Genomic DNA, 25,295 nt, shown 5'->3' on the forward strand with positions numbered 1-25,295 from the left:
AATTGCTGTGCTAAGAGTTTGGTTGTCATCCTGATTGGAATATTGTAGAAAAACCCCCAATATATTCTGCAATAGTATCTAGGAGAGTATGGGACCACAGTTATTGTTAATGAATGAGGAGGCGCAAATGGACAATGGCTGCTTTTGTTTTGTGTCACCTCCAGGAACCATCTGTCGCATATAGCTGGAGTTCAGATGCATGACAACCTGGAGGATAAATTCTGAATCACACTAGGTGTCACAGGCCTAAGAGTAGTGTAGGCTTGGTTTCTACTTCTTCAACCCATGACACCTGTTGTTGTCGTTTTTTTTTTAAAAAAAATACAGCATTTTCAGTAATTATTTATACACACACTTAGTTTTTTGCCCTGTGGAGGGTTAGGGTGGCATCACCCACACACCCATGTGAATATAGACATGAATGACTGACTGTGGAAGCTTCCTTGATTCTAATGAAGTAGAGGTAAGAGGAACAAGGAAAGGTCTGGGAAGACCAGACTCCCAGTCCTGAATTTTTTCCTTGGGAGAATCCAAGATAGGAATAACACCCACACTCTTGGAAATGGGCGGAACAAAACTCATGAAAATAGAGAAGTGAGCAATGATTTATTGGCCATTATTAAAGGCTGTGAAAACTCACTTTTACAACTTCTGGCTACTATACTAGTCAGAATATAATAGATGGTACATAACATAAACTTTCTCCTCTGAGTGCTTGCCTTTGCTATTCAGAAAGTTCCATTAGTGACCCTAATTACAGTGGTGCATCAGTTAAAAGAGTGACAGACTATGGACAGTTTTATATAAAAAATGCATTGTTCCTTCTTAATGGAAAGGAAAAATGCCCACTGTCACTGAATTCACTCTCTCCCCTACCACCAAATGAATATTCCTGGGGAGAGTGTTTCACATCTTTCCCTTGCTACCTAATGCTGAGAGTGAGTGAGCAAACCATCCTTTTAGGCAGGACTTTTTTCTGGGGGAACTCTTAGGAACTCCGTTCCAACACCTCTTTTTCTAGAAAAATAGCACTGCTTTCAGCCCCTCCCAAGGACAGTTTTCTTGTTGATGGTGGTTTCTGGGAGATGTGCAGGCAAAAATAGTTAAAAGGGTTCCCTCAGTTCACAGCGGTGGACCCTCCTGGGTCCCTGGCATTGGCTTCATCAAATTGCATGCTGGTGTTGTATCTGTATCCCCAAACTATGATTTGGAGGATTAAGAACTATCCACTTCCTTCCTTCTTCACTTCCTTCTCCCTTTATACATTGTGCTTTATGTTACTTCCTGGTCTAATCAAACCATAGTTTAACATTACCAGCAAACTGCACTTTGAGTAAACTCTGCAAACTAGAAGAGGATGATGTTGAACTGGGAAGACCTAATATTCTTCTGGCTTTTGGGCATTCTAATGTACTGTATTCTCTTACTACTTCCCACAGGTCACTGAATGCACATGTTGCTGTAGGTTGCTGGTGTTTCATCCTCCTGTTCAAGCCTGATAGCCCCCATGAAACAAAACTAAGGTAAGGAATGGCAAGTGAGTGTGTGCCTATTATTATTATTATTATTATTATTATTATTATTATTATTATTATTATTATTATTTTCTTCTTCTTCTTCTTCTTCTACTACTACTACTACTACTACTACTACTACTATATTAATTATACCCTGCATTTTCCCCTGAAGTGACTCAGTGCACCTCTAAGTCAGGAATAGGGTGAGTGGTACTTCCTATTGTGATACACCGTCTTGTTGCATTTGTCCAATATGCTTCCTCTGCCTTTCCCTAGAAAAGCTTTGCCTCTTATAGGTTCACAGGACTTTACATTGTTCTAACAGTCATTTAAAAAGATGAAAGCCATTCAAGACAAACTACCAGCAGCTAATGGTATCCTCTGCCATGCATTGCAGAGGCTTACTTGAAACAATGGGGATTTCTGCCTCTTTTGCTTTGAAAGGATATCCCACATTCTAATGAGATAAATCTGACAGATTTTTTAAAGCCTGCATTTCTGCAATTGCAACTAATACAAGATGAGAGAAGGATTCCAGTTCTTGGTTTGTTGTACTACACCTTCACCATCCACATTGTAAACCACTCTGTGAACTTCGAATGACCCCGAATCCTTGGTACATGGATCAGATAATGTAGGGTTGCTGCTGGATTGTGTTTTGTGACTATCCTAAAGGAAGATCCAGTGCAGTTGAAGATAATGTGGAAAATTCCAGGGAAATTAGTAAAGCTTCATTTATCTATACTGCTTTTTATCATTTGTACTGTTTCTCTCTCTCTCTCTCTCTCTCTCTCTCTCTCTCTCTCTCTCTGCTTTTGGTGCTTCCTCCTATGGTAATGATACATTTACATGAGAAGTCTTCATTCACATGCACAAGGTGGCTGCATTATTTGTTCCCTGTTTTTCCCTGGAGTTTTCTGCTGTGTACTTTCTCTGCAGATAAACATAGCATTTGCGCCCAGTGTGGAAACATTAACACTTCTGTTTTCATCCAAAAGAGAGAGATGTTTCAATCTGATGTTTACATGAAGCTACAGATGCTTATGCATAGAATTTTTAATAGACGGTTCAGTGTTAAAACTATAGTCCTTTTAATATGCAAGCCCAGCTTAAAATGCCTGAAGGAAGGGCCATATCACTAGACACTAAACAGAGTATTTTCTGACGCTCTCTCACTGGAGATGCTGGAGCAGTTTTATCTTTAGCAGAGAGTAAAATCTCATTCACTTTCATTTTTATCTATGGTAGCTAGCTTTTTAAAGCTAGTGTTTTCACATCTTTTTCTACATTGTTAAAAAATATTTGTGCCTGTTCATATTCTGGTTTCAGTTGAATGCTAAAGGAACTTGGCAAGAGAGGCATTTAACCCCAGAAAAATGAGGCAACTTTAGAAGTTTAGAAAGGTCCATTATGTCCTACTGACCTGTTCAGTAAAGAGCCCAGGAGCTTGTCTGGAAATGTCACTGATAACACTGGAAAATGTGGGAGAGTTGGCCACATACTAAAATAGCTTTGGTGGATCAAGCCCTCTGATCCTGATTGCTGTTTGGTCCTGACCCTCTCTAAACCACAGTTAGGAGCTGACATAATGTTCTTTTTATGTAACTACATATGACACCAAATATTCCACTGAAGGAGAGCTCATAGCATAGTACATATTGGAACCTTGGCTCGTTCCCTTGCATTGAATATATGGCATACATTTTATAGTTACATCTGCATCACAGTGGTTGTGAATTTCATCTTGACATATCTTACCATGGAAGAGAGGGCAGCAAACAATATATTCCTTGAAGAGGCAGTTACCGTATATCGTTATTCATGTAGCATACATAAGGGTTGGCCAGATAGTGAACACCATCTGTGTGTCTGATAAAAAAAAGTCTGTAGAACCTCAACAGATTCTTCTCATTCTACTTTGAGTTGCCATCCTGTGCAGTGAGCACTTTCAAGCAGGTCTAATCAAGCAGGGTTTAAATAAAAACTGGAAACTTCTTATGGGCTTCTCTAGGAAGTAAACTGTATACACAGGTTTATGAATTTTATATGACCTCAATAGATAAATGTGCAAAGTGAGTTGGGTCTTAACAGCAGATTAAACATACATTTGTTGAGTTAAAATTAGCAACTTTTAATAAGTGAAAATAAGACCCTCCTGGGACTAGAGAAAAGATTAACCAAGTCATATCAGTGAATGCCTGCCTGAGTAAGCTCTAAGTAATAGAAAGCATTATGGCTCGGGTTCTCTATTATGAGCAAGTACAAAGCTCGGACAGTCAACTTTCTGACATTGTGCTTTTATCTTGTACGGATTGATCTTTAAATTCCTGCTTGTGTTAAGATGATCAGCAAATAGCAGGATGGATGAACCAAGTAACCTGGTGTGTCATTGCTTCTTCTTTTTACCCGTTTCCCATTCTGACATACTGAAACAACCAACGTTTTCTGCAGTAGTGGATGCTGCCAGTTTGGAATGAACTGAAAGTTGCACACTGAAGGTTGCTGAGTCTGAAATTGGAATCATGAGAATATTTGATTCCACACTGCCATCTCCACTAGGGATTGCAAATTAAGATAAGATGGGTGTTTCATAATAACGAAATGTGTATTTGTAATGGTTTTAGGGGTTGCTCGTGCGTAAGTTACCGCCGCTCTGGGCTAGGTTGCCTGGTTAAACCTTTTCTGTCTGGACAGCCATTCTCTCTGTGGCTGTTCAGTCGCTAGCAGAATCCGTCAGTGGGCGTTTCTTGAACCTCTTCCAGCAAAGAAGTTCTTTGACGCCAAGTCACCGCCTACTCTCCCTGCGCGGAAGTCTTCTGCGCAGGGTGGGTGTGGGCAGCGGAGGACCCGTGCTCTCCTCGCTGGTCTCCTGCGAGGAGTCCTGGAGCCTCCTCTCCGCTTCCCCCATCGGCCCCCCTCTATCCCTGGTGTTACGCTGATTTTCTTCCCCAGCCGGAGAGCTGCCTCTCTCCCTGCTTGGCCCTTCTCCAGCATCGCTGTGGAGCCTTGCCTCCTCCTCTAGTTCCGATGGCAGTTCCCTGACAGTATTGAACCCTGTTCCCAGCATTGGTGAGTGCTAGAATATTCACTGGCATGTCAGACAGAATGCTTTGTCTGCTACAGGATACATGACAGGGTGGAATAGATGGGTATAAGCCAGGTTATTGCATGGATCCATCTTTTTTCACAAACAGGCCTGCATATTGTTCTGTTCTGGTGGTGAAAAGTCCAGCATATGAGTCACAGATGTAAAATATATTGGCTTTGAAGCAGTTTATATATTTGTAAAATAAATAAATGCATTACTATCCCTCAGAATGTGGTTCTGCCAAACCTCCAGACCCTGCTACCAGAAGGTGGATAGTGTTAAACTAAATAGATGTAACTAAATATCTTGCAAACACAGGAAGCCAGCCATTTTTTAAAAAGTACTGAAAATTGTCCTCTCCACCCCCACCTTTCTTTATCTTAATCTACAATTTGAGACAGAAGCTCTTAAATGGTGCAGCTTGGTATCTGATGTCAATGCCAGCTGCCTAATTGCCTGAAGATTCTGTACCATCCTACTTGGATATGAGGGGTCTTGCTCCACCAGTACGAATCAGCCCATCCTGCGTTTTTCTGCCACTTCCCTTCCCTTTGAAGCCAGGCTGCTGAAGTGTTTGAACACAGCGTTGAAATCATTAAATTCAGTGACATTTTAACCACAGTTGCTTGTCTAGCCTGAAATAAGCAATTTGAAAGGCGGAGAAGGACTTAGGGTGTCGGAAAAGGAGATAGATAAATCAATGGAGGCCAAGGACTTTTACATTCAAAGTGGTGGTCATGGAGAGGGCTGTTGAGGCAGTAGCTGGTGGGGGGAAATATCCCTTTCATTGGTGTGTGTGTTTTGTTTTTATCCCAGCATACAGATATTAATGGTTAGCTGTAAAGAAATCCTTCACTAAAAAAATATTACCTAGTTATACAAGACTAAACCTAAACTATGTAGTCTGAGGCTATGCAGAGAGAATACCAAATCAAAAACTGGTGCTTATGAAAGTGAGATTCAGGCTAGTGCACTTGCTTCTCACCTTCCCCCTCCTTTTTTCTCCTTACACACTGAGAATAGGAATTTCTGTTCTGTGTTTTCAGCAAACCGTAGTTTGCTGTTTCATCCAAGCCTCACAAACATATGCTTTGTGCAAACCATATACAAAGTGCGTAACTCCCATTCTATCCAGACACTTATTTGTTACTTCATGAGGTGTGACCTCTTCTTTTTCTTTTATTACTATAATGTCACCATGTTTAGTTCAGTAAATGTTTAGCATCCCATGTTCCCACCATATAAGAAAAAGCACAATTGTGGAATCATAGAGTTGGAGGTGGTCTTGCACAATCTGGACCAATTCCCTGCTTGATACAGGATACCCAGGACTCAAGCATTCCCAATAAATAGCTGCCTATCTTCTGCTTGAATGCCTCCAGCGAGTGTCCACCCTTCTAATTAATTGGTTCCATTATTCAACTGCTCTTAGCGAGTTTCTCCAAATGTTCAACTGATATCTACCCTCCTGGAACTTAAGCCCTAGCTAGATTAAATCTAGCCCTGGTGTCTTGGATAGCAGTGAACAGTTATTGGCCTTTTTCTAAGTTATTACCGTATATATCAGCTATTTCAGAAGGCTATACCATCCTCTTCTTCTCCAGGGTATATATACCCAGTTCCATCAACTTTTTTTGATTGGACTTGTTTTTCATACAGCTAACCATCTTTGTTATGGTCCTCTAAATATTTTCCAAGCAGAACTGAATGCTGCTCCAGAAGTGGCATCACTGGCGCAGGATAATGTGGAAATATTAATTCCCATGACTTGGAAACTATGGTTCTATTAATGTATTAGCTGAAAATTGCATTAGCCTTTTTTTTGCAGCCACATCACGTTGCTGACTCATGTTCCGCTTGTGACAGATTTCAGTTTGTGTTCAAGCTACTGTATGTTGTAAAGGTATGGAACAATGTAAAAAGCTACACTCCTAAATCAGGTTGAGGAAAAAGGTTAGCATGTTAAGATAAAATGGTCAGAGGTAGCTGGATGAGAGGTTTGGCTAGACTAGGGACTCAGCTGCATTTGCAAATAAAAAGTGCTTTTTATGTGTTGTTTATGCATTCTAACACTGTGACACCAGATGGTGCTGCGGAGTTCCATTTTTGCTAACCCGATTTCTCATACAAAGTTTGTAACGCATTTAACTGAAACGCTTCTTTGATGTGTCTAGATCCAGCCTAGGGCACAAAGCACAGATGAATATAGATGGCTGAGTATGGAGACTTACCTAGGACTGCTCTCTTTCACCACACTTCCCCCCTTTTTTAGAATGGGTGTTTGGGGGTGATTTTAACATTTCTCAGATGCTTTCAGAAGTGACATCAGCTGTTGCTAAAATCCACCTCCACTTCCACTCAGTTACAAGTGCATTGCATAGACCACCTGCTCTAGATCATTTTGAAGCCAGATATATTAATGTTATGTTTGTGGTGCTGGTAAAGGAATGTGCTGCTGGTAGTACTAATGGAGGGCACATCCAGACTTCTGTTTATCCTGCCACTTTCCCCTGGGAAAACCCAATCTTTACCGGTGAATTTGAGCAAACATCAATCTGAAGCGAGTTTTCCAGGGGAAAGAGTAGGGCAAAGACAAAAGCGCTTAGACCATGCCTTAAAACCATTGGGAGAAGCAGAAAAGTGCTCGGAGCATGCTTTCTAGGCACTGAACAAGTGGAAGTGTGGGCGAGCCCATAGGCATGCCACTTTTGCTGTCGGTTACAAGTTTTAACGAAGAGCTTCTTCCTCTTTGTCCATCTCAGCCAGCCTCCTCTGTTGCCACATCATTGCTTGTTCAAAGGAAATTCTGGGCATCCCTTTCTTGTAGTGTATTTTTTTTTCTTTTTTAAAAGAAATATAGGAAGGTGATACAATTTACAGCTAGGAAGATGCTTATCAGTAAAAGATAATGTTTCCAACATGCAATCATTAATAAACTCCTGCTATATATGATTGTCTCCTGTACAAATTACTTTGACAAGTGAAAATAGGCTTGCACAAAATGACAGATGGGGAGAGTAGAGCAGCCTTTCATCAAGGTGTAGATTCCTGGGGCAAGCTATAGAGCTGATGTCGCTCAAAGGAGATAATAAAGGCATTGGATTCCTTATTTTGATTGCTGCACAGGCTGCTGTCTTGTTCTTTTGTGAGTTTTAAACACCCCAAGTGGGAGAGGTGAGCTTGTTTCAATTACATCTTAAGATTTACTGTCGCTCTTTCACTTTAGTGATTCTGCAGGAGACTGCAAAGGCTGGGTTTTGTATGTATCAAAATAAGGCTTATGTCTGAGATATGGGAAGATTGATTCTCAGAAAAAAGAGTCCTTAAATTCAAGATTTAACTCTTTAAATCTGCAGTGGTTTGCTGATTGGCTACCGGACTAGGTTCAAGGTGTTACTGTTAGTATATAAAGCCATTAACAACTTGGGACCAGTTTACCTGTGACATCATCTTACCCTACATGTATCCACTCAGACTCTTTGATCAGTGGAAATGGTACTGCTCCAGCTGCCACGTAGTACCCGTTCCACATTTGTAAATAATTTAGTGTGGCAGCATCTGCCCTTTGGAACTCCTTGCCTGTTGAGATCATGTAGGTGCCTTCACTGTACTCTTTTCTGGAGCCTGCTAAAAGCATTCCTGTTTAGACAAACCTACCCAGATGCTTAGAAAGTCAAGGTAATTTGAATCTGTTTTAGTATTTTAACTTCTGTATGTTTTAAAGTAGGGTTGCATATATATTCCGCGCCAACCCACCCCAATGTTACTGTTTTGTCTTTTGCAAACTGCTTTGATGTTTTGTTTTTGTTTTTGCAATCAAGCGGTGTATACATTTTATGAAACAAATAAGAAATATATAAATAATGAATACCAGTAGGACTAAAGCTTCACAAATCCAACAATTCCAGGTCAGCAGAACTGTGATTTGGTGGTTGCCCCAATGCTAAGAAGATTTGAGCTTTGGTCATTAGGGATAATTAGATGGCATGTTTTGCCATTTTACTTCGCTAGAAATTTGGAGTAAGTAAGTGATGTATGGAAGTGAGAGCTGGACCATAAAGAAGGCTGCTCACTGAAGAATTGATGCTTTTGAATTATGGTGCTGGAGGAGACTCTTGAGAGTCCCATGAACCGCAAGAATATCAAACCTATCCATTCTTAAGGAAATCAGCCCTGAGTGCTCACTGGAAGGACAGATCCTGAAGCTGAGGCTCCATGACTCTGGCCACCTCATGAGAAGAGAAGACTCCCTGGGAAAGACCCTGATGTTGGGAAAGATTGAGGGCACAAGGAGAAGGGGACGACAGAGGATGAGATGGTTGGACAGTGTTCCCAAAGCTACTAACATGAGTTTGACCAAACTGCGGGAGGCAGTGGAAGACAGGAGTGCCTGGCGTGCTCTGGTCCATGGGGTCACGAAGAGTCAGACACGACTAAATGACTAAACAACAACAACAAGAGAACATCGTGCATTTTCTGCCAAAGCAGCACTAGGATCAGAGAGCAGCAAAGGTGCTTCTTGTAACTTAGATGCAACCCAAGACACAATGTAAGCATAGCAGCTGCACAGTGCTTTCTACCTGTTTTGCGCCAGTAAAGGGAGTCCCTTGACTTTTGAAGCCCCTTGTACGTTATTTTGCACTGAGTTGTTGGTCCACTGGCTGAGTTGGCGAAATGTTATGGAAGTTAGAAAATCTGAAGCCATTATTATCAGAAGATCACAATTAGGCGTCACTGGGTCAGGCTGATATTTAGTGTGTGCCCGGTTTATGTGCCTACAACTGAAGGCTAGCTTGCAGTCCTTAACAAGAAGTGGAAAACTAAGCACACCAGGAATCTCATAATATATGAAATATATCTAAGGCTGCCTCACGAACATTTGATCAATGTGCTTCAAAAGAAAGACAGCAGGGTGATCTCTGGGATTTATACTTAGTTTTCTAGCGCACTGGAAAACGGTGTCTGCCAAAGTGCCTTGCTGGCTCACACGTGTTTAGAAACACAATTTACATTCCAGGCTGGAGAAATGGAGCACTCATGGAAATGGCACTCAGTTCACAATGCTACATTGAAGGTGTTTATATTCCAAACCAAGCTTTAGTGATAGCACAGGTAATCAGAACTTAAGAGATACTGCTTTCTATCATGTACATAGTAGTTTATTAGAGCCACATTTGTTTGTAGTAATTGATTTATTTTGCTTGGTGTATATATGCTTTGTGTTCTCACTCAGTTCAGATTTGTGATCTGTACAGACTATTATTTGGTTTAGTTTTGCTATTGTTTGACCCATGTTGTTTCTGCACTTGTATCTATACAAGGAACTCTATCCCCCTCTATAGAATAGGGCAATGAAAGAATGTGTCAGAAGAGGTGAAGAAACAGGCTCAATGATATTGTAAGAGAGCCCATTGCCAAGATGAATAAATCATGAGATTTGGTCAAAACACAAAAAAGATAATAAACAAGTGTCTTCTCTATTTTTCTTATAAACTGGTTCAGTAAAGCACAAAGTTTCATTCAAAGGCATTTGGAAGAGTTGTGCTAATTGGGAGATATTGTGGTAGTTCCAGCTGGAGCAAAACCCAACCTGTCTGCACACACTATTAATTTTAAGATAATTTTATCTTCAGGCAACTGGAATAAAGGCATACATTAGGAATGGAGGCTCCATTCGTCCACCCCCATTTTGGCAAGAAACACCACTACGTTTGTTTCCAGATTATGTGTCTCTTAACTTAAATGTCCTAAAGAGAGAGAGAGAAGTCCCATCCCCCAATTTCTCTCATAATACTAGAACCTGGGCTCATCAAATGAAACTAAATGGTGAGAGTTTCCAGAGAGACAAATGCAAGTACAGTGTGTAGTTAAAGTATGGAATTCACTACCACAAAATGCAGTGATCGCCACCAACTTGGAAAGCATTTAAAAGAGGATTAAACAAATTAACGAATGATAAAATATCAGTGGCTTCTTGTATGCCCCAAAATACCCATGGTTGAGGAGCAACAGCAGGAGAGGCTGTTGTACTCATGTCCTGCTTTGGGCTTCCAACATGCGTGTGGCTAGCTGCCATCAGAACAGAATGCTGAACTAGATAAGCCTTTTGTTTGATCCAGCGGAACTTCTCTTACCTTCTTACGTATCCTACAGCTTAAGTATTTGTGTACGTAAATGTCTTGCGAGTTTCACATTTCTGTTCCTTGTATCTTCCTTTTATAGAACAGCTGCTCGTAAATATTACAATCAATTCTGTACTGATTCCTCCCTAGAAAGTAAAGGATTGAAATATTTAACATTAGAATACCTTTAGAGATTTGTAATCACTCCTTTTTCATTATTCCTGATTTACAGAGAAGATCTTCCTCCTCCTCTGACAGTGCTATATATTTACTTTTTTTTTCCCTAGAGGGAAGTTAATGTACAGAGTGATGGAGATCTTTGCTTATAGGGAAACATGGAGCTACATGATGGTTTATTCCTGCTGATTCTTTAGTCTATTTTCAATCTAAGGTTATAAGGAGATCTGTTTCATTGCTGCTGGTTTTGTTCCTCCTGTTTTCCTTCCAGTAAGAAACTCTCAACTCCCACTCACGTTAGGCTCAAGTTATATTATAGTACTTATTAAATGTTGTCACTGGTAATTTTTCCTCTTCTTTCTTTAAATGGCTTTAGTTTCCTAGGGATAGGAGTGCAATATTTTCTTTCCAGTTGAGATAAAATAACAACCTTGAGGGCTGTAGAAGGTTTTTTGTTTTTTTTTAAGATCTCCTTTAATGATATCATTCATTACCTTGCTTCTTTTGCCTTTATCCTTAATCGGATACATTTTATCATAGGAGCAGCCCTCAGTGTTGGTGATACTATCTCACGAGAATGCTGGGCAGATATAATGTTATATGCAAGTAGTTACTCACACATACTATAAGCCCTTCCCATCTTATTTGTAACAAGAGAGCTTATCATGATTTATAGGGAGAAGTTGGTGGAAAGAAATGCTGTTTTCAAGCATTTCTTGAAAACTTACAAGGAGTTGTAAGTTTCACTTCTTCAGGGTGTTTGGGAGAGCTTTTGCAAATGTTTTCCTATGATGCACCAGTGCTGATGTACCCAGACACATCAGCTTATGCTTTCTGTGAAGATATAGGCTGCCAGAAAAAAATAACTGTTGTCTTCCTATCTTTGGGCAGATCCACACCATACTTTTAAAGGACAATCTTTTGACTTCCTCAACTATTTGGTTACATAACTGTTATGCAGTAACTAGCCCTAGGTGAAGGGTTGACTTGAAGTGACTCCGCAGTCCCTTGATGCTGCAGGGTACCTTGACAAGACAAAACAAAGGGTCAGGTCATTATTTGGAAACAGAAGCTTTATTTTCAAAGCAGTAGGAGAACACATAATAATCTCCCCCCTGCCACCCCATCCTACCCACAAAGGCTAAGGAGTAATCCCTACATAAATCCAGAATGGAGTCCCTAAGATGGTTGGATGGTGTTTTGCCTTCTGGCAACCCCTGCAGCCAAGATGGTGCCAAATGTATTGACCTGCTTTCCTTTGGACCACAGCAGTGAGGCAGAGGGCTGGGGGGTCTTGTCATCTGGGCAGCTCAGGATCTCAATACACACTGCCCAGGCTTGCACCCCAGGGAGGTTACTTTGGTGTTGCTAATGCAGCAAAGAGGAGCCCCCAACCGTCCTGGCTGGATGTTTACAAAGACTGACTGGAAAGGTGTAGGATTTGGCACATAGTTAGCCAACCCTGTTGTCACCTAGCCCTGGCGTTCACCCCCGGAGCCCTAACAGCCAGGACTGTGTCGTCCTTTACTCGGACGACATGGAGCATGCCACCATTGCCTCCGCAGCAGACTGGAAGTAAATAACAATTTTTGAGGGGTGGAGAGATATTGGGAAATAAAAATTTCTAACTATACCTTGTTCCTGAATAGTGTGTGTGTGTGTGTGTGTGTGTGTGTGTGTGTGTGTGTGTTGTTTTCATTCGTCACAACATCTATGCATATTTCTTTGCACTAGGAAACAATAATGAAATGACTCAAAAATAGCTTTCATCTATAATGGATTCCAAGTGTGTATATTAGCGGGGTTAATGTAGATCACCATGTGTAATTTCTGCCGCAGAAGGGGTTTCAAACAAAGCTTGTAGATGCCCCAACTTGTTCAAAACCAGAGACACTTGCATTCCTTCTTCTATAAAATACATACCATGTTGCTGCTAAGTGTTAGCATATTGCTCTTAGTGCTTCAATATGTGTCCTTGTGGGATTGTGTGGGGACAGCTTTCTGAGTGTGGCCACATGTTCAGCAATTAGGACTGGGATAATGAGGAAATCCATTTGTATGAAAAAATGGTCACATGAGTTCTCCCCAAATACATTTAAATCTATATTCTAGAACAACGGAGTTGTGGATTATGCTGAAAATTAAGACAGTGCCACTGTTGTTTTAAGAACACTGCAGGAATTATTTTTCATGCTCTCAGATGTTGCCGGTCTCTACTCTTTAGCTGTTTTGCCATCTGTATCCATTCACATAGAAATAAGTTCCATTGAGCTCAGCAGGACTTGCCACTGTTTGAATTACTGGCAATGCATTCTATATGGGCCAGCCTTTGGAAGATGTTCAGAAACATCAGGAGGTCCAAGATGCTGTGGCCAGATTGTTAACTGGATTGGCGTTTCTTCTGATTCAGTTATAAACCATGGGTTTTCCTGGGGGGAGCAGTGAGCAAATGAAAAACAACTCGGACCCATGTATAGAACGCCTGTGACAAGCAGAAGTGTGGATGAGCCCTTAGAGAACTTTTCATAGAATCATAGAGTTGGAAGAGACCACAAGGGCCATCGAGTCCAACCATCTGATCCTTTTTACTGAGGAAATAAAACCTGGAATTGATAAGGAGTGCATCTGGGACACTCTGCACAGAAAAGTAGGTGCTCTACCACTTGAACTATGGTTTAGAAAAAACACAACCAAGGGAAGTTATTTTGAATAGTCTGTTAAAAAATGACTTTTCTGTACTCCCATTTCTACTTACTTTCAAAGGCCTAAGGCTACATTGACACCTGGTTTTTCAAACAGTGACCTGCCTTTACATTAACTCCAGCAGTAATGTTTTGCTTTTTGTGTGGGCTGCATTGTTACTTCAGTTAAATTGTTGCTGTACTCATCCTCTTACCTGCATGCTAAAATGTATTATAGCTTTCAGGTAACCCCTTCTTGTTGGGGAAATCGGTATGAAGGTCACTACTTCTAAGTTATATTTGTGTTGAAGGATGGAAGCAACTATATTCTCCACAGCTGTCTTCTCCAGTATAATCCCTTAAAGTTCTTGAAACCGGCAAATTTTCAAGTAATGAAATTTGTTCAAGTGCACATATTACTGTTCAAGTGCACATATTATACTGGCAATGAGTATGTCCAATGGTGAATCCATTGCAAATGAGTGGCAATCATTTAGTGGAATAAAGGAAGTTCCAATGCACGTGAATAGTATGAGGCAGAAAAATATTGAGAAAGCAGGGCTATCTATAAAATGCACTTTAATGTAAGTATGGGTTGTCAAATTGATAAACAGGTTTGTTTTATTAATCAGAAATGGATAAGGGAACAGCTAGCTCAAGAAAAATGTAGAATTGTCAAAGATTGTCTTCTTATAACTTGGATCTCAAAGAAGTACCAAACATTTCATGAAACAGAATATTCCAAAAAGTATATTTGCATTCAGATGTGTCAAAGTGAAGAGTTTGGTTAATTCCTTTGAAGAAAAAACAGAGAAAGTGATGTGTATATGTGTTTTAATTGAGAAAATCAAAATGAAGCCTTACATTGAAACAGAATGAAAATAAGAGATTTGTGACGTCGGTTTGAAGTGATTTTTTTTTATGGCAATACCTTTTTTGAGAAGTAATTAATTTCCTGGAAGTCAACATTTTTCTATAGATACACCTAAAGAATTAATATTGTTCCTTTGAAGATGGGCAATGTCATCCAGCAATAGCAAGCTGCACATGGAAATGGGTTTCTATAGGCAGAGGAAATATAGCAAATGTTTAGAAGGCTGTTGTATGCTGCAAAGAAAACTGCATAAGGCAGTAGTGGCTTTTTTGCCTTTTTTGCATAATAATCTGAAAAAGCAATCATTTGTTTTAATGCGTGTTTGCGTGTATTGTTAACACAGTTAATATATATGTGTGGTATTTGTTTGTTTTACAAAGAAGTATCTTTATATATTTGCATTTTTAAAGGTTTATTTCTACAAGGTTCAGGGGAACGCTGGGGAACAAAATCAACCCATGACAAAACCAGTGGAAAATGTTATCTACCCATTTTTTCAGTAACTTACAACTTTCCAGTTGTCTACCACACCTGTGCAGGTTCATCTCAAGTATTTTATATGTATGTATGTAAATGATGCTCTATAGCAACAACTGTGGAATCTTTAGTGATTTGTGGTTGGGAAAGCAGAGTTTGTTCCAGAAGCGCTGGAGGGTTCGCTTTATTTCTGTGCTATCTGCAAACACCTCCCTTCCTTCAGAACTGCAGAAAGACTACTCCTAGCTCATCCTAAAGGGTATTGAAAATACTTTGTAAGGCATTCAGCACAGCTGTTGCTTGGATACGGTGTGCTTTGCTCTACCCCCTCCCCCTGCAGCAATGTATGCAAGAACTATCTGTGGCTGATTTAAGTGAAATGCACCTGCAGGCAGGAGCATAAAACCCACCTGAAGTAGCTTGTAAGCTTGGGGTTTCCTTTTATTCAGCAATTATTATCCCTCCCCCCACCCTTCCTCCCAGCTCTTCAAGACAAATGAGTGCCCTTGCTACTGTGTGCCATATTTGAAAGATTCCTGTGAGGAGAAACACTTTTCTTTGCCTTGAAACCCAGACAGTGGTCTCCCTTGCATTAAGCCTTTTATTTCAGATGCCATTTCTGAGGCTCCTGCTGCTGCCAGCAGCCACCCTAATTGCTGAAAAGCAAGCTTGCTCATGAGTGCGGTCAATCTGGCACCAGACCACAGCCTGAGAATCGCCCTTAGTCTGAGATACTGTCAGAACAATGCAAGGAAGAGATGCTGAATATTTAAAGCATAATGTTTTCCACTTAGATATGAAAACACTCTTTCCACTTCATGGGCTTGCAGTTGCAGATGACAGCAACCGTTTGGTGCATAAAATAATCAGATTTTGACTGATTTTTATCTTGGCTCTTTCATTGGAAGAAACTTCCTTGCTTTTTTATAATGGGCTCATTTAACAATTTTAGATTTCGATTAAAGAAGGTTGTAGGTACACAACAAATAACTATTAACAAATTCAACTTGTAGAGCAGATGAAGTATTTTAACTATAGACTCTGAATCAGAGAAGTTGTGGTAGCAAAGATTTCACGTATTTAAGGAAATAATATGGCAGCTTTGTTGCCTGGTACCAGGAATAATTTATTCCCACAGCCAGATCTTTATCCTCATTCTTTTTGCACAATGGAAGCTACTGTCAGTAGAGAGATAATACTGGAGAAAAACCCAATAAACCTTCTCTTCAGAAAACACAGCTAATTATTTTTGTTTTTATTGATTCACATTTTAGTTTGGGAACCAGTTTTCTGATATATGTGTGTCCAGTGCTTTTTTTCCCTAGAAAAAAGGTGCCAGTACTCACTGCCCAGAAATGGTCGGAGGAGGGAAAACCAAGCAGGCAAAAGAGGGAGGCACTCTGCACATGCTCAGGAAAGGAGGCAGCAGGACTCCATGATCTTACAGAACCTCATGCCTCATCCCACAAGCCCAGGAAGCACTTTCCCAGTTTAGGGAACGAGGTGTACCCCCCCCTCAAAAAAAAGCACACTGTATATCACACCCACTCTTACTCTGATTTGTAACTTGGTGAATTTCCTTTAGTCATTAGAACCAGGGGTCAGCAAACTTTTTCAGCAGGGGGCCGGTCCACTGTCCTTCAGACCTTGTGGGGGGCCGGACTATATTTTGAAAAAAATATATGAATGAATTTCTATGCCCCACAAATAACTCAGAGATGCATTTTAAATAAAAGGATACATTCTACTCATGTAAAAACACTGATTCCCGGACCATCCGCGGGTTGGATTTAGAAGACAATTGGGCCAGATCTGGCCCCTGGACCTTAGTTTGCCTACCCATTCTTTACACTCTGCAAGTGGGCACTGTGAGGATTGCTTTATCTTTTCATCAAGGGTGGCCAATATGCCTTCCAGATGTGGTGATGTGGTTCCCATCATCCCTGGCCATTGACCATCCTTGCTGGGTCAATGATGTCACTTCAGACGGTGGCATAATGCAAGGCAGAATCTTGCCAGATATCTTAGGAGACCAGAAAGCATTTTGGACGTGGCTTTAAAGATTATCAACCCACCAGAAGACATTGCAGATTAAATAGCAAGACAGTTGTGTGATCTAAGTAACAGCTCCCCACCAGCAGTCTGACAGCAATTCTCTGAACCAGCTGTAGTTTATAAACAGTATCAAAAGACAGCCACAGCCCCATTTGTATATCACATTGCAATAGTCCAACCTGGGTGGAATAAAAGCACCTGCCATAATGGCTAGATATGCCTTCTTCGGTGTTTCCAGGGTGGGTCAGTCTTACTTTTGGGCAGTTTGTCCTCTTGACTGACAAAAAGGGCTTCCAACAGCATCCATTCTGTGAAGAGTAATGGCTGTGATAAAGTTAACTGTCCTCCACTTGACTGATCACTCCCTGAAGCCCTGATCTTGCCTAATTGTTGGTGAGAATGTGCTGTGGAATAAACCATAGAATCAAAAGCAAAATCACCAATGTGCTTTTATAACAAGTTTGTTAGGGCAGAGAGTATTTCTTCACATGTCAATAAAACACTTAGTGCACACAGGTTGTAGTCTTATATCACATTTGTGTCAGCAATCCGCCTGCCTCGACTTTAATGAGGCTGTATGTGCCAATATGCTTTCAAAGAGAGCATATTCTGCTACAATGTTTTAGTAAAGCATCTCTCCCACAGAGATCTTTCTTTCTTAAAAAGAGCTTTATCTAACATATGATAAAGTGAAATATCGGATTTAGACAGGTTGGAAAAGGAGAGTGCCAGTATTTGGAATCTGGCACGCTGATGCTTATGTGACAGCCGCTGTAGCACAAGTGTTTGTCTGGAAAGCAGGGCTGAATTATTTTTCGGAAAGTTATCCTCTTCCCTTTCCTTGCTATTAAATATGGGTTGTGCAAAGTTAAAATGTCCCATTCCTCCTCAAGACCCATAGGAGATAATCAGAAAGGAGGGGACACTGGGCAACATACTACATTATCTTAAATATTACATTAAAAATAACCAAAATCTTAATTAAGATGCACCAGAACTTTCAGGCACCACCAAAATGCTTATTTACAATAGTTATAATGCATGCCCCCCTCTTCCCCATTGCTGAGATGTTTCTGGTCAATCAGCTGGGTGTGGGGCAGGGTCATGGTAAGGGGGAAGGGGGTTAAGTCCCCTTATGTGGAATCTCTCTCTCTTGCTCTCTTTCACACACACATGCACTGTTCAGCTGATTGGAGGCAAACCATTACTAGCAAGGGAAAGAGGGCAGGACCTGGAGGGGTGCAGGCCAGAGGCAGCCCCCTGCTGCTGTCATAGAAGTTGACCGATAAGCAATGTTCATGTATGTTGTCCAACTATTTGAACAGTTCATATGGTGCTGCTGCGAACTAAATTTCATAGGCGGCACTTTTTCTAATGTCTCCGGCAAAAGGTTGGACAGCAACTACGGTAAACACTGTCCACATTTAACAGAATTCCACAATAGCTTCTGCCCTATTGCCTGCACTCTGCTATTGCTAGTGTGGCTCCGTAGGCTTGTTCTAAGATTTGTCTGTCAGCATGCCTCTTCCTCCTGTAGCCTCCATGAATATCTCCTTCCACCCGTGTCTGACAGCTTCCCTATATGCCTGCTGTCTGGGTCCTCATCCTAGGCTCTAGCTGCAATAAGAGACTCCTGAGCACAGACTCTGATCTGTATTGACTCTGGCATTTTTGACAGATTGGAAAGGATTCCCCTAGTGGTGGACTCCCCTTTTTGTGTAAGGATTACACAGGAAAGAATTGCAGTGGGCTGTCACCTTGACTAGCTAGCTAGCTGCAGGTGGTGGGTGTTCTAAACCCTATTGACAGGAACCCCTCTCTCCAGCATAGTGCAGAAAAGAGCTTTAGATTTCTTTTTCCGAGATCCAGGGGATACTGAACCAAACAAAACCTTGTGAGTTATCCTTGGAAAATACTCGGCATATATACAATTTATTTTATTTTTTTGCTAAAACACAAAAAAAGAGAAGGCCATATAACTTTCTTTTATGTCCAACTTACGTTTTTTAAACCCAACAAGCTCACCATGAACTGGAAACTAGTATACGTGACCCATGAAAATATATGGTTTGAGGCATAACTTAAGCATTAGCCTCTGGTCAGTAAAAGGAAATTCTTATGTTCTGCTTGATTGACTGTAACTAAATGATGTTATGGTCCTTCATAAGCAGAAGCAGTTTTCTGACTGACTATTGTTAGGTGAGGGGAAAGGGTCATAGTGAATCTGTACTGACGCATATCTCTTTGTGTGTTGAGCTAATGCAAGATGAGCACTGTTAATTTCATTTAAAAGAAAATTTCTGCTTGGTGTTAAGAAAAATACAGTGAAAGCATGATAATTTTGCTTTTATTTGCATTTAGCAGTGTTGTGTCTGAATAACTATGCTTGAACGCAACCTATCATTTCAAAACTTCAGTAAATTATCTACAATGGCCTTTGGGGGGGAGGGGAGGTAAGGAGGTGTAAAAAAGTGTCCCCCCCCTTAATTAACACAACAGTTCACTGGCTGACCAAGCAATGAAATGGCTGTGTTGTGGATGTCTTTAAATTTTTCAGCTCATGGTTTTCATATCTTACTGACTTCCCAAAGCACTGCTAAATAGGAATCTTGGATTGGAAATGTCATGTTTGCTAAGGTAACAGGGGTGGCTAATTTTTGCTTCTTCATATATCATGGGATGTCTGCCCCAGTGCACATGTATCAGTGGTCCTGTGATGCAGACAGTTCATCTGCAGGGCCACAAATTAGCCACCCTTGTCTTAAAAATTCTGCTAGATAACTCAGTGTTATGAAAACATGGTGTTCTTTTCAGGTCATACTCAAAAATATCTAGTAACTTTGAGCTTCCCATATGCATCTTGGTTGGTCGTCGTGAGAACAGAATTATGGACTAGATTTATTCATTCTGAACAAAAAGCAAAATTGATTGTAAATAATGTGGTTACTGAAGAATTTGCTATTAAAAAAGGGACACGACAGGGGTGCCCAATATCCCCATTACTTTTTATATCTGTCTTGGAGGTTTTATTAAACATGATCAGAGGGGACCAGCTGGTTAAAGGGATTCAGGTCGAAGCTAAACAATATAAATTGAGAGCGTTTGCAGATGATCTAGTATTAACTCTACAAGAGCCAGACACTAGTACGAGAAGAGTTTTAGAGCTAATACAAGTATTTGGTCAAGTAGCAGGTTTTAAGTTGAACAAACAGAAAACGAAAGTACTGGATAAAAATCTAACAGTTGCTGAAAGAGAGAAGTTCCAGAGTGAAACTGGTTTAATGGTAGCAAAGAAGGTGAAATACCTGGGGATTAATTTGACATCTAAGAATGTGAACTTATTTAAAGATAATTATGAGAAATGTTGGACAGAAGTTAAGAAAGATTTAGAAATATGGTCAAATTTGAGACTTTCCTTGTTAGGCCGAATTGCTGTTATTAAGATGAATGTTTTGCCGAGAATGTTGTTTTTGTTTCAAACATTGCAGATTGTGGATAAAATGGATTGTTTCAAGAGGTGGCAAAAAGACATATCTAGATTTGTCTGGCAGGGCAAAAAGCCCAGAATAAAATTTAAGATACTAACTGATGCAAAAGAAAGAGGGGGGTTTGCCCTGCCGGACTTAAAATTGTATTATGAATCAGCGGCTTTTTGCTGGCTGAAAAACTGGCTGCTTCTTGAAAACACAGACATTTTAGATTTGGAAGGGTTCAATAACAGATTTGGCTGGCATGCATATATATGGTATGACAAGGTTAAAATCCACCAAGGTTTCAAAAACCATATTGTCAGGAAAGCATTATATAATGTTTGGATTCTGTATAAAGATTTGTTGGAAAACAAAACCCCTAGGTGGTTGTCACCAATGGAAGCTAAGGAAGTGAAAAAACTTAATATGGAATCCAAATGGCCAAAATATTGGGAAATTATAGAACATGAGGAGGGAAAAGCGAAATTGCAGAGTTATGAGAAATTGAAGTCTAAAGTAAGAGACTGGCTTCATTATTACCAGATAAATGAAGTTTTCAAACAGGACAGGAAAATTGGCTTCCAGGTGGAGAGGTCAAAATTAGAAACAGAGCTTTTGGAACCCAATACTAAGAATCTGTCAAGAATGTATAACTTGCTTTTGAAATGGAACACACAGGATGAGACGGTTAAATCAGCTATGATTAAATGGGCACAAGACATTGGTCATGACATTATGTTTGCTGACTGGGAACAGTTATGGACTACCGGTATAAAGTTTACGGCATGTAATGCCTTAAGAGAGAACATTATGAAAATGATTTATAGGTGGTACATGACCCCAGTCAAGCTTGCAAAAATCTATCACACGCCCAACAATAAATGCTGGAAATGTAAGGAAACTGAAGGTACTTTCTACCACCTTTGGTGGACGTGCCCAAGGATCAAGGCCTTCTGGGAAATGATCTATAATGAAATTAAGAAGGTACTTAAGTGTACTTTTCATAAGAAACCAGAGGCCTTCCTCCTGGGCATGGTAGGCCAATTGGTGTCAAGGAAAGATAGGACGTTCTTTATGTATGCTACAACAGCAGCAAGAGTTCTTTTAGCAAAGTATTGGAAGACACAAGAACTACCCACGCTGGAAGAGTGGCAGACGAAGGTGATTGACTATATGGGACTGGCTGAGATGACTGGCAGAATCCGTGACCAAGGGAAAGAGACGGTGGAAGAAGATTGGAAGAAATTTAAAGTTTATCTTAAGAACTGTTGTAAAATTAATGAGTGCTAAAATGTCATGGGAAACGTAAACCAGAATTGCAGTGATAAATGATTGGGTAAGAGAAAAAGGATCAAAGAAATTGAATCATAAGTAATTGAAATTAGGGGTTGCTGAAAAAGTTTAAAACAGGGATGCAGAAAAGGGAGGTATGGGGAAGTCGTTGAAATAAGGTTTAAGAAAAAAAGGTTATGAAATTATACGTGTTTACATGTTTGTTTGTTAATGTGTTATGTTGTGAATTGTTAGTTTTTGTGTGTTAATATATGTTGTAAAACCAATAAAAACTTATTATAAAAAAAAAGAATTATGGACTAGATGGTCCTTTGGTCTGCTATAGCAGGGCTCTTCTGATAATTTTATTTTCTTAGGTTTTGAAATATTTGAAAAATATGTGTGTGAGTAGACAAAATTGAAATAAGTATATCTACACTTGAAAATTTCAGTGTGGTCTGCCATTGCAAACATGCATGCAGAATCTTGGGGTGTGGGGTGTGAGTTTAAGATGGGACCTGGAGTGAGGAATTTGACGAGTGAGGAAACCATAAGCATAACTCTAGTCCTGATTGGTCCACTCCAAAGTGCTCTGCTTTATTACAGAGGATTAACATTTTTCCTCCATTAAGAATATATGTGTGTTGTCCCTGGCCCTTACAATAACTGGACATAGGTGTTGTACTGCATAACTCAAAATTGAGGTGAGGACAGATCCACTATGTTGGCGGAGTCCTTTTATTGGAAACATTTAAATATCAGCATTGAATTGTGTTCTGCAGAAGAAGGTACTGCATAACTGAAACAGCCACATGGGCTTTTCTGTAACAGATTGATGCAGTTGCATGTAATGATAGCTATCAAGTGATGAAAATCGCTTTGGTAGTCCCAAAGAGAGCCACACCACTAGATAACCAGTTTATTTTACCCCCTTGAGCCCAGAATGATTTAGGGTCCAGTTTTCCTAATAAACTCCAGCCCTCAAAAATATTACTAGAATTATATTCAAGAGCTCTGTGTCATATTTGGCAAAGAGTTTTCAGCATCATAAGATTTCCTCAAAATAATACCTATATCTCATTCAGAGAACAACAGTACTTTTGTCCTCTTCCCTGAGGCGTTGGAATTACTTTCTCAACTTACACCAGTTTGCAAGCCTGCTCAGCTCCAGAATTGCAAGAGCTTCATGGAAATTCTCTGTTTGTGATGGAATAAGAAAGCACAGAGATGGAGGGGGGAGGGGGGGAGTGAAACCGAGAAGCAGACTTTGTGCTAATAAGTGACCCCTGGCTAGAAGCTGTCTGTTAATGCTCTTAAATGAACTACTGCTGTGGAACTCAAGGCTGGAGCCAGAAGCCTAATAAAAGGTACATTATTACTGCTGTTCAGATAAAACCAGATAATTTTGCTGCTCTAAATTCAAAGATTTAATGGTTTGTTAATAAAATCTGATTTGGGAACACAACAGCCTATCAACTGGGGAGGTTGTATAATGGCATTAATAAAGCTAATAGAAGTTGTTGCCGTAATCTTGTTTATTTCCCTGTTTGTTAATTGAAAAATAACTTACTTTTCATATGTGCTGGAAAAAGTGCTGTTTATTTTTATGCCATTCTGTATTTCCATACATGTACATGGATTAATATGGGTTGATGCAGAGATCAATAAGGTATGATGCAGGATATATATTGGTGTGATGCTGGCATTCCAATCCCTAAATAAAAAAATTGGAGATAAGTTGTATTAATTTTGAAGTACGTTCTGAGTACATTTCAGATTGTAGGCCTCAACTTGGGAAAGCTGAGCGCCTCTCAGTAAGAGATTGATTTCAATGCAGGTGGGATGAAATAGGTCACAGAGACTTATAAAGTACTGACTATTTAACCTTGAGGATGCAAACGTATCATCTATTCGTCCATCAGTATCCACACATAATGGCCATTGACATTAATTATAGACAGCTGTGCATGTAACTCCTCTTAACCCTAATTAGAGTAAATGGGAGAGATGCAATGGATGCTAATGGTACAAGAGACAGCCAAGTTTTCACTTTCGAGTTCAAAGAGCCAGTAGCTTCTCTTAATCACCTCTGACACCCTGTAATCACATAATCACCCACTGCACATGCACTCTTGACTCCAGTTTGTTCTGTTGCACATGCATGAAGTGGTGTTATTTTGGGAAACAAAGAGCAAACAACGTTTTATACGTGATTTCAGTTGTCCTTATTAATGTCATTTTGTCGTCTTTACTGCTTGTTAGATTGCATGCTGTACTCTTGAATCAGAACCAGTTAAGAAATCATTAGCTACACGTTTGCTGCTGCTTAATTTCCCCCCAGTGTTTTATTTGAACAGTAGATGAAGCAATGCACCCTTTACTGACCTTTTATTAATACTGTCAGACTCATATGTACGCACTGAGAGCATCCACTTTGCCCCGAAGATTGAGAAGGACCCCAATTAAAATCCACAGTGCCTGCAAAATGTACATGGTGTCGGTTTAATCTAGCTACTATTAGCACATAATTTTATAGTAATATTCTTACTATGAACAACACTTTGTGAGTCAGTTTATTTCAGACGTATAACAATTCCTGCACAAGTTTTTGAAGAATGCATATGCATATGCAACTTAACACTATTGTCACTTGTCATTGCAATTTTGCCCTGCATTATGCAGGAACAAATATTTCTATTATTCTTCTTCTATTAAATAATAATAATAATAAATTCATTTAGACACTACCCAACTGATTGGGTTGCCCCAACTACTCTGGGCGGCTTGCAACAAATCAAAACATCAAACACAGTAAAACAGCAAACATTAAAAACTTCCCTATACTTTAGATGTCCCTGTACTTCCCTGTCTTTAGATGTCTTGTAAATGTCAAATATTTATTTATTTCCTTGACATCTGCAAGACATGGTACTGCAAGATTAGGTAGGGTTTTTGCTTTCCCCTTTCCTGCTACCTATATTGCTATGTGTATTTCCAGGCTAATTGAAAACTGAACTAGATAAATATTTTAGCTGGTACTCATAGATACAGAAATAACTATAGACCAGTGTTTCAAATGCATTAGTCCTTCTCATAATCTATTTGCAGTTCAAGACTGCTGAATTAATGACTTGGGCACTGTCCACCTGCTGATTTCCCCTGTAGACCACAGGCACCAGTTGGTTAGTCTGATAGTGCCTATGTTTAAAAATCCAGTGATTCGGTAATTTTCTTGCTTGTTTTGTTTGACTTTATACACAGTGCAAGGCCTACTTCAGTTGTCAGTTTAATTCATGAAAAGAGCTGGTGTACCTTGTGAGCTGTGGGTTCAACTTTCTTACACGTTCTCTATGCTGAAAATGTTATTGTTCCAATCCTTTCACTGAAAGAGCAAAGTGTTTTTTGTGTTTGTAACATGATTAATTTGCTCTTCTTGAAACCCTTTTGAAATTTTAAAAAACACTTGATTAACTGAAATGAAATGAAAAGAAAAGAAAAGCAGTGTTTATCTAAATAATCTAAATAGCTTGTGCAGAACTGAGGTGGCTGGTGTGTTGTCCCT

At 39.9% G+C, this 25,295-nt stretch overlaps 1 protein-coding gene across 7 annotated transcripts in view; it reads left to right on the forward strand.

Moving 5' to 3' along the window:
- TSPAN18 (tetraspanin 18) overlaps nucleotides 1-25,295 on the forward strand; it is a 174,391-nt gene that overhangs the window by 96,318 nt on the left and 52,778 nt on the right. For all 7 annotated transcript variants that reach the window (XM_083602912.1, XM_083602915.1, XM_083602916.1 and 4 more), the window contains one exon: nucleotides 1,440-1,523. The gene's annotated coding sequence lies outside the window, so the exon portion shown is untranslated. The remainder of the gene's footprint in view (nucleotides 1-1,439; nucleotides 1,524-25,295) is intronic.

This window comes from Podarcis filfolensis (assembly GCF_964270895.1).
Source record: "Podarcis filfolensis genome assembly, chromosome: 1".
NCBI classification, from domain to species: domain Eukaryota; kingdom Metazoa; phylum Chordata; class Lepidosauria; order Squamata; family Lacertidae; genus Podarcis; species Podarcis filfolensis.